The following is a 10,606-nucleotide window of genomic DNA, read 5'->3' on the forward strand; positions in this document are numbered from 1 at the left end:
TACCCCTGTCATGACTTTCTCAAGCCTGGCCAGCCCAGCATGGAAAGAAACACCTCCTTGTAGGGGAGACAGAGTGCAGTTAGCACCCAACTTCACAACAGAGGCAGAAAAAGCATTTGACAAAATTTAACATCCATTCATCATAGAAATATCTTTTTTTGATTAAAAAAACTCTCAACAAAGTCGCTTTAGAATTAATGTACCTCAATGTAATAAAGTCCACATATGACAAGCCCACAGGTAACATTACATTCAATGGTGAGAGACATACAAACGGCCAACAAGTACATAAAAAGATGTTCAACATCACTAATGCCCATCATCAGGAAGATGCAAATCAATACAATAAGATATTGCTTCACACCTGTTAGAAAAGCTATTATCAAAAAAAAAAAACAAAACCAAGAGATAACAAGTGTTGGTGAAGATGTGGAGAAATTGGAAGCCTTGTACACTTGTTGGAGGGATACAGACAAAATGGAAAATAGTATGTAGTTTCCTAAAAAATTAAAATCGGATTTACCAGGTAATCCAGCAACTCAGCTTCTAGGTATATATCTGAAGGAAGTGAAATCACTATCTTGAATAGATAGCTACACCCCCATATTCATTGTAACATTATTCACAATAGCCAAGACATAGATTCAATTTAAGTATCCATAGTCATGTAAATGGATGAAGAAAATGTGGTATATATACATATAGAATATTCTTCAACCATAACGAAGAAGGAAATCCTGCCATTCACATCAACATTGATGGACATTGAGGACGTTACACTAAGTGAAACAAGTCAGGCAGAGAAAGACAAATATTGTATAATCTCATTCATGTGGAATCTAAAAAAGCTGAACTCATAGAAACAGAGAGTAGAATGGTTGTTGCCAAAGGCTAGGGATTGGGGAAAATGAAAAGATGTTGGTCAAAGGGTACAAAGTTCCAATTATAAGATGAATACGTTTTGGGGATCTAATGTACAGCATGATGACTATAGTTTAACAATGCTGCATTATATACTTGAAAGTTGCTAAGAGAGTAAATCATAAAAAGTAACTATGTGAGGGGCACCTGGGTGGCTCGGTCGGTTAAGCGTCTGACTTCGGCTCAGGTCATGATCTCACGGCTAGTGAGTTCGAGCCCCGCATTGGTCTCTGTGCTGACAGCTCAGAGCCCGGAGGCTGCTTCAGATTCTGTGTCTCCTTCTCTCTCTGCCCCTAACCCACTCGCATTCTGTCTCTGTCTCTCTCAGAAATAAATAAACATTAAAAAAAAGTTTTTTGAAGTAACTGTGTGAGGTGATGAAGGTGTTAATCTTACCGTGTTAATCAATGTACAATATATACGTGTATCAAATCGTCACACTATACACCTTAAACTTACACTATGTTATATGCCAATTATCTTAATTAATCTGGAGAGAAAAAGAGAGAGAGAGAGAGAGAGAGACCCTAAGGGATCTTTTGCATTCCAGATACACTCCTTACTTTCATTGTGGAGTAGTAGTCCAATTTTCCTTTGGTCGGCAGGATCACTTTTTCCAGCCAGCACATTAACTCCCTTCTTTGCTTATTGATTCAGAGGCATGAGTAGTTTCAAGTGGCTGGACAGCAGTCTAGTTCAATGGAATCACCAGTATGTCTCCTGAAGGAAGCATTCCTGTCTTTGGAACTAAGACCTCTGACAAGAAGACAATAAGGTCATGGGAGCAGGAAGCAAAATTTTGCCAGTGGGTTACTATGGGTAACAGTGACTCGTGTCACTCCTATTTCCACCTCTTGTTCCCTGGACCCATGATTTCTATCTTTGGGAGAAATAGCACCATATATTAGATGCTGATTCTGAGCAAATACAGCCTTCCACAGAACCTTGCCCCAGGTTGCAAGATATTGTGACCTAGCTGGCACTGTAACAAAGTCTTCATAAGGCCATTCTACCATTCTTTAAAACCAATTGCTTCAGGATGGTGGGGGACACTGTAAGACCAAAGGAGCCCATAAGCATGAGCCCGTTGCCACACTTCTTCTGCTGGAACTGAGTTTCTTAATCCAAAGCAATGGCGTGCAGCATACCATGCCAGCGGGTAGGCATTCTGTAAGTCCACAGATGGTAGTTTTGGCAAAAAACATTGCATGCTGGAAGGCAAATCCATATCCAGAGTAAGTGTCTATTCCGGAAAGATCATGAGCTTTGGGGCCACTTTTTTCACGTAACTTACTTGTGCCTTTGGGGCCTGCTCCGGCTCAATCACAAACATACCACTTCCCTCTGGTATTGCTGTGCACATCCACCTTTATGACTTGGTGGGAGGTAACACCCAGTTAATGATGGGCAGCTCACTGTGCAAGTTAACTTAGTTTCCAATAGTTAAGTTTTCAGTCTCCACTAAGGCTCAATAGCAGGTCAAGAGTTGTCTCAAAAAGGGAGTAGTTATCTGCAGAGGATGACAGGACTTAGCTCCAAAATCCTCAGGGCCTAGGTGGCAATTCGTCTATAGGAGCATGACAAAAACTCCAAACAGCATCCTTATCTGCCTGTGACATATTTAGTACAACTGGATATATAGGCTCATATGGCCCAAGTGGCAGAACAGCTTGCACAGCAACCTGGAGCTATTGCAGAGGCTTCTCTTGTTCTGGGTCCCACTCAAAACTAGCAGCTTTTTGAGCTACTCAGGAAATGGACCAGAGTAACATACGCAAATGAGGAATATGCTGCCTCCAAAATCCAAAAAGGTCAACTGGGTGTTGTGCCTCTTTTTTTGAGTAAGGAACAAGCCAACAACATATCCTTTACCTTAAAGGAATAAAGAATACACGCCCCATACCACTGGAACCCTAGAAATGCCACTGAGGTAGAAGAACCCTGAATTTTAGCTGGATTTATTTCCCAACCTCTGACATACACATGTCCTAACACTAAGTCTAAAGCCGTTGCTACTTCCTGCTCACTAGGTGCAACTAGCATAATGTCGCCAATATAACGAACCAATGTGACATTCTGTGGAAGGGAAAGGTGATCCAGATCCCTACAAACTAAATTATGGCACAGGGCTGGAGGGTTGATATACCCTTGAGGTAAGACAGTGAATGTATATTGCTGGGTCTTGCCAGCTAAAAGCAAACTGCTCCTAGTGGACCTTACAGGTAGGGGTGGAGAAAAAGCATTTGCCAGATCAATAGCTACGTACCAGGTATCAGGGGATGTGTTAATTTGCTCAAGCCACGAAACCACAGACAGCACAGCAGTTGCAGCCGGAAACACCACTCGGTTAAGCTTATGATAATCCACTGTTATTCTCCAGGATCCATCTGTCCTCTGCACAGGCCAAATAGGACAGTTGAATGGGCATTTGGTGGGAATCACCGCTCCTACATCTTTCAAGTTCTTGATGATAACACTAACCTCCACACTCCCTTCAGGAATGTAATATTGGTTTGGGTTTACCAATTTCCTAAATAGGGTCAGTTCTAGTGCCTTCCACTTGGCCTTTCCTACTATAACAGGCAACAGTTGGATATATGAAAATGGAGTTCATAGGGAAAAGATACAATTGGGAGTCATAATGTAGGTGGTATTTAAAGCCATGAGATCACCTCACTGCACGTGATCACCAAGGAAATGAGTGGAGATAGAAAAACTGAGAACTGACCTTGGAAGCACTCCAATTGTAAGAGGAAGGAGAGATGGGCAAGAAGACTGGAAAGGATCAGCTTGTGAGATACAAGAAAAACCAGAGGAGTGTGGTGCCTGGAAGCCAGGTAAAAGTCAGGTCTCAAGAAAGAGGGGGTGATCAATTGTGCCAGTGCTTGATAGAAAAAGGAAGATCAGGACTGAGAATTTCCCACTGAATTTAACCAAAACTAAACTGAACATATCTTGACAGTCTACTGTCAAGTTGGGTGACTGTTAAATCCGGGAGCACCTGGGGACTGTGAAGCTGCTTCTACCCAGATGCTTTGCCTGCAAGTTGCAGTGATTTATTGGAAAATATTTACTGCTACTACACTGTCATATCAGAAGCGCATGATTAAAGGAAAGTTCTTTTTTTAAAAGAATTTTTTAACGTTTCTTTATTTATTTTGAAAGAGAGAGAAAAAGAATGGGGGCAGGGGGGGCAGAAAGAGGGGGGAGAGAGAATCCCAAGCTACCAGTGCAAAGCCTGATGTGGGGCTCAATCGCATGGACTGTGAGATCATGACCTGAGCCAAAACCAAAACGAAGACACGTAACCTGAACCACCCAGGTGCCCCTGATTAAAGGAAAGTTCTTAAAGATCTCTGAAAGTGTGATCTTTTCCGCTGTAATGCAGAGCCTTGCCTAAATGCTGTCTAAACTTTCAAGAAATAGAGATTTTCTTTGTCCCAGGTAGTCTTGCAACCTTACAAAGAGCTTGTTTCAGCCCACAATAAGAAATGTTGAGCTTTACCAAGTTATATTGTAGGTTGCAGATACTGTGAGCATGCCCCACCACCATCAACATCATAGCATGTATGTATGTATGTATGATGGGAGGCAATGAAGAAAGACTGGTTGGCTCACAAAATATTTGTTCTTGACCATGACTCTGTATATCTGAGGAAGACAAAACCGTAGAAAGATCAAGACAACTGGGAAGCGGTGTTCCCCAATATTAGTCACATTCAGGCCTGCATTAAAAATAATATTTAATAATATTTGCATGGCACACTGAGGTAAACAGAAAAATCTGATGTCTGCCAGAGGTGACTATCCCAAGGGTTCCAGTCACCTCAGACCCCACCTAGGTACTCCAAAGGCCAAGAGGCTTGATATCTTTGCACTATATACAGTACTTAAGAATATCAGTTGGGAAACCTGCCTTAAGTTCAGAATGGAGGGTATAAGATTCAAATGGCTGAAGTCCCCAGGATACTGAACTGACCATTCAGAATCAGCTTGATCAGAGGGACCTGATGTTGGTCCTCATCTATCATCTACACATTTTTTTTTTAAATATTAAAATGCAGTGTGAGACAAGTACACATTCATTGCTGGTAGAAATGCAAACAGGTACACCATTCTGGAAATGTGAACTATGTGTCTTAATATTTTCAAATTCTGGGCTTTTAGAAATCTCTCCTGAGGAAAATTTCAAAAATACAAACAAAATTTTATATACAAAGATACTCAACATAACATTTTTTTGCACACAAGGTATTGATAAAATAAATTATCGTATATTCAAATTTTATAAAACTTTTAAAACTTAATGTACAAAGAGTTTTGATGACATAGGAAAATGTTTATACTGCGCTATTAAGTGATAGAAACAGAATACAAAATTGAATATGACTTACAATTTCAATCATTTAAAATATATGTACAATATTAATATCCAAAAAAATGGCCAAAGAGCTACTGGTTGATGGGATTAGGGGAAATTTTTGTTTTCTTCTCTTTACCTTTATGTATTTTCTAAATTTTCTACAATAATACTGAGACATTTTTATAATTATAAAGTATCTCGGCAAAAACAAGTTTTTAGAATCTGTAATGAGATGAAAAATGCTTATGATACTCAGTAAAAAATCAAGATGAAGAGCATGACTACAACCATTTAACTTTTGTAAAAAGTATCTATATTTGGAAAAGAAAACTCCAAGATGATAAATGTAGATGTCTCTGAGTAATAAGATCGGGGCAATTATCATTCTCTTTTCTATTTTCTGCATTTTTCAATTTAGCACAATGGAAATATATTAACTTTATGTTGATAGCAGCAATATAATTCCTTAATTTCTATTCTAAATTTAACCATTAGGTGGTACTTAGTAGAATTTTCAAAGTGGAAGATTAAGTATAACTAAGGAGGAGGATCTAATTAGCATCCAAGGAAAAAATTTTTTGGCCAAAACATCACTGAGACTAAAACAGACTCATTGTAAGCTTGAAAAAGACCCTATTCAACTCCATTTTCATAATCTAGTCTGCAGTCATTGTTAGACTTGAGAACAGCGGTTAAACTTTGACATTTTCTATACTTTAAAGACAGTGACTTCTCTCTCCATCCAAACAACTCCAGCTAAGTCAATTTTTAAATTTAAACCATTTCTGGAAACAAGATACTGTATAACAAACATAAAGACAATTAAAATACAGTATCTTTTTATTGTCTTTTTCACCTTCAACATGTTATTACTGAGATGCACTTATCCCAGTGACAGATGTGGAGAGTTAACCAAAAAAGGGTACCGCCTTAGCAGATGGTCAGGGAGTCTATCTTTCCACTGATCTGTGTTTGACATGAACCGGCAATATGGCTGAGATATCCTCCTTGGAAGTGAATTTTGCCCCATTACTAAAATATCTTTCTTCCACTTCATAAATCTGACAGTGTGAGCATTGATAAGCCCATTATCAAAGTACTAGCCAGTGCTATCTCTAGTGGGCTAGAGAGTGAGCAGTTCCATGCTTCTAACGACTGGCTATTTGGAGGTGAAAATGGTAAAGAGCTGAGGGAGCTACCAAGATGCAAAATTATTGAAATGATGAAATGTATTTCTTCTCATTCTTCAGACTACAACCTGCCAATCACTTTGGATTTTAATGTGCTGGAAATCAAAGGAATTACTACAAAGCAAGACTTGAGCTGATAATGAATTATCAGTTTTAAACCAAGACTTTTTTTCTAATGGAGCATTTAGTACATCAGAGAAAGTATTGACCAAAACCCATGTTGAACATCAGCAAAAACTGAATTTTTATTATGCAAAGCCAAAAAAATGCTGGGGTTATTTGTCTAGCAGCTAGTCTATCCCAACTAAAACAGACATGTTTATATATATTTACACAATTATTCCCATTTTTTTTTTTAGTATATGTGCTGCCAAAGTGAGCACTATTAACACAATTATTAAAACAGGCATCTACATAGAAACATACCCCTATGTTTTACATCCAGAAACTAAAAAAATGACAAACTTGATGTTTCGGCCCATTGCTAAATAATTTGAATTATGGTCTGATTTAGCAATTCAATTGTTGTGTAAATGTGGTTAAACATTTAAACATTTTTGCATACTCTGCCTGCTGTAAATCTGAGAAATTTATATCACTCTACAGAGGTCATGATTCAGATGTTGAAAGAGCTGACATTAGATGTTGAAAGAGATGACAAAGGAGGTAATATTTTAGCTCAGTCTTGAGAGTAGTATTGGACTGATGAGGTGATTACAGTCCTAATATCAGGTGATTAGAGTCCTAGAATTTCAAACACAGAAGGGTTCTTACAGATGAGGAAAGAGTGAGCTAGGGAAGTATAGACTTGTCCAAAGTCACACTCCTGTATTGCAGCAATTTCTGGTTCAGATGAGGAATTCCTTGGCTTCTAGCCTCGAGTTCATTGTATGTGATGTTAACCCCCATATCACTTCACTTAGCAAGGTATAAATGTTCTCTGAATAATCTGTCATTAGGCAGTAAGTGTGGGCACTTTCAAATATTCAAATGTCTACATACACATACATGTAAGGAGCTTTCTACCTGAACTGGAGCAAAACCTCTAATGCAATCATGTCCATCATTAAGGAATTATTACCTCATTTTTGCTGTCTTCCAATGGCAAACATCTAGCCACAAACACTGCGGGGGAGCTAATTTTCAAAGATGGCTCCCAAAGTGCGTGCCTCATGGAATCCATACCCTTGTGTAGTCTCCTGTTACACTGATTCCAGACTCCCAACAAAATGTGCCAGAAGTAACACAGTGCCACTTCAAGCCTTTAGGAAGAGAAGTTGCTTCTGCTTTCTCCTTCTTGGAATTTAGTTTGGGGAGTCCAGAGCCACAACATAAGAAGTCTAGCCACCCTACTAAAAAGAAAGACTATACGGAGAGGTCATGTGGAGAGAATTCTGAGCCTACCTGACAGGGAGAGAGGCCCAGCTGTCCAAGGACCCCAGTAAGCATCTAACTGCAGCCACAAAAAAGACCACAAACACCACCAAATGTTCTCAATCAACACACAGAGCAATTAGAGGTAATAAAACAGTTGCTATTTTAAGCCACTAAGTTTTTGGTTTTGTTTTCCTTTCTGATTTGTTTCTCTTATTTAATTGCATTAGCCAGAATCTTCAGAACAATGTGAAATAAAAATTTATCCACTTATATAATTAAATAATCTATATAACGTGTCATTTGGTTGTATTTTACAATTTATTTTATAATTGTACAATTACTATCAAGTTCTTCTTCCCAGCCCACTGGCCCCGTGCAAACACGTTTTCCATTTCTGTTGCAAATTTAACTCAGTTTTGTTTATGTGTGTACACATACACATAGTGTTATATATTAGTTTCAGCTGTACAATATAGTGATTCAACAATTCTACACATTACTCAGTGCTCATCATGATAAGTGTACTCTTAATCTCCTTCATCTATTTCGTCCATCCTCCCACTCCCTCCTCTCTGGTAACTACCAGTTTGTTCTCTATATTTAAGAGTCTGGGTGGGGGAGTTGTCTCTTTTTTATTTGTTTGACTTGTTTCTTAAATTACACATTTGAGTAAAATCATACAGTATTTGTCTCTCCGACTGACTTACTTCACTTAGCATTATACCCTCTAAGTCTATCCATGTCATTGTAAATGGGGAGCTTTCATTCTTTTTCTACAGCCATGTAATATTCCATCTTCTTTGTTATCCATTCCCACATGTTCTTTTTTTTTTTTAATTTACATCCAAGTTAGTTAGCATATAGTGCAATAATGATTTCAGGAGTAGATTTCAGTGATCCATCCCCTATGTATAACACCCAGTGCTCAACCCAACAAGTGTCTTCCTTAATGCCCCTTACCTATTTGGCCCATCTCCCTTCCCACCATCCTTCAGCGACCATCAGTTTGTTCTCTGTATTAAAGAGTCTCTTATGTTTTGTCCCTCTCCTCGTCTTTATATTATTTTTGCTTCCCTTCTCTTAAGTTTATGTGTTTTGCATCTTAAATTTCACATGAGTGAAATCATATGACATTTGTCTTTCTCTGACAAATTTCACTTAGCATAATATCCTCTAGTTCCATCCACGTAGCTTCAAATGGCAAGACTTCATTCTCTTTGATTGCCGAGTAATACTCCATTGTATATATACCACATCTTCTTAGCCATTCATCTGTAGATGGACATTGGGCTCTTTCCATAGTTTGGCTATTGTCAATAGCACTGCTATAAACATTGGGGTGCATGTGCCCCTTCGAAACTGCACACCTGTACCCCTTGGATAAATACCTACTAGGGCAATTGCTAAATCATAGGATAGTCCTATTTTTAGTTTTTTGAGGAAACTCCACTGTTTTCGAGAGTGGCTGCACCAGTTTGCATTCCCACCAGCAGTGCAAAAGGGTTCCTCTTTCTCTGCATCCTCACCAACATCTGTCATTTCCTGAATTGTTAATTTTAGCCATTCTGATTGGTGTGAGGTGGTATCTCATTGTGGTTTTGATTTGTATTTCCTGATGAGTGATGTTGGGCATCTTTTCATGTGTCTGTTAGCCATCTAGATGTCTTCTTTGGACAGGTGTCTGTTCATATATTTTGCCCATTTCTTCACTGGATTATTTGTTTTGGGTGTTGAGTCTGATAAGTTCTTTATAGATTTTGGATACTAACCCTTTATCTGATATGTCATTTGCAAATATCTTTTCCCAGTCTGTCAGTTGCCTTTTAGTTTTGCTGATTGTTTCCTTTGCTGTGCAGAAGCTTTTTATTTTGATGAGGTCCCAATAGTTCATTTTTGCCTTTGTTTCCATTGCCTCCAGAGACGTGTTGAGTAAGAAGTTGCTGCGGCCAATGTCAAAGAGGTTTTTGCCTGCTTTCTCCTCGAGGAATTTGATGGCTTCCTGTCTTGCATTTAGGTCTTTTATCCATTTTGAGTTTATTTTTGTGTATGGTGTAAGAAAGTGGTCCATGTTCATTCTTCTGCATGTTGCTGTCCAGTTTTCCCAGCACCATTTGCTGAAGAGACTGTCTTTATTCCATTGGCTATTCTTTCCTTCTTCATCAAAGATTAGTTGGCCATACATGTCCTCTATTCTGTTCCATTGATCTAAGGGTCTGTTTTTGTGCCAGTACCATACTGTCTTGATGATACAGCTTTGCAATACAGCTTGAAGTCCAGGATTCTGATGCCTCCTGCTTTCGTTTTCTTTTTCAGGATGGATTGTTTTGGCTATTCAGGGTCTTTTCTGGTTCCATTTCCAAATTTTAGAGTTGCTTGTTCTAGCTGAGTGATAAACATTATATTGATAGGTATTGCATTGAATATGTAGGTTGCTTTGGGTAGTATTGACATTTTGGCAATATTCGTTCTTGCAATCCATGAGTGTGGAATCTTTTTTCCATTTTTGTGTGTGTGTATCTTCTTCAATTTCTTTCATAAGCTTTCTATAGTTTTCAGTGTATGGATTTTTCACTTCTTTGGTTAGGTTTATTCCTAGGTATTTTATGGGTTTTGGTGCAATCATAAATGGGATCAATTCTTTGATTTCTCTTTCTGTTGCCTCATCATTTTGTATAGAAATGCAACTGATTTCTGTGCATTGATTTTATATCCTGTAACTTTGCTGAATTCATGGACCAGTTCTAGAAGTTTTCTG

Source organism: Panthera onca, chromosome C1, assembly GCF_046562875.1.
Source record: "Panthera onca isolate mPanOnc1 chromosome C1, mPanOnc1 haplotype 2, whole genome shotgun sequence".
NCBI classification, from domain to species: domain Eukaryota; kingdom Metazoa; phylum Chordata; class Mammalia; order Carnivora; family Felidae; genus Panthera; species Panthera onca.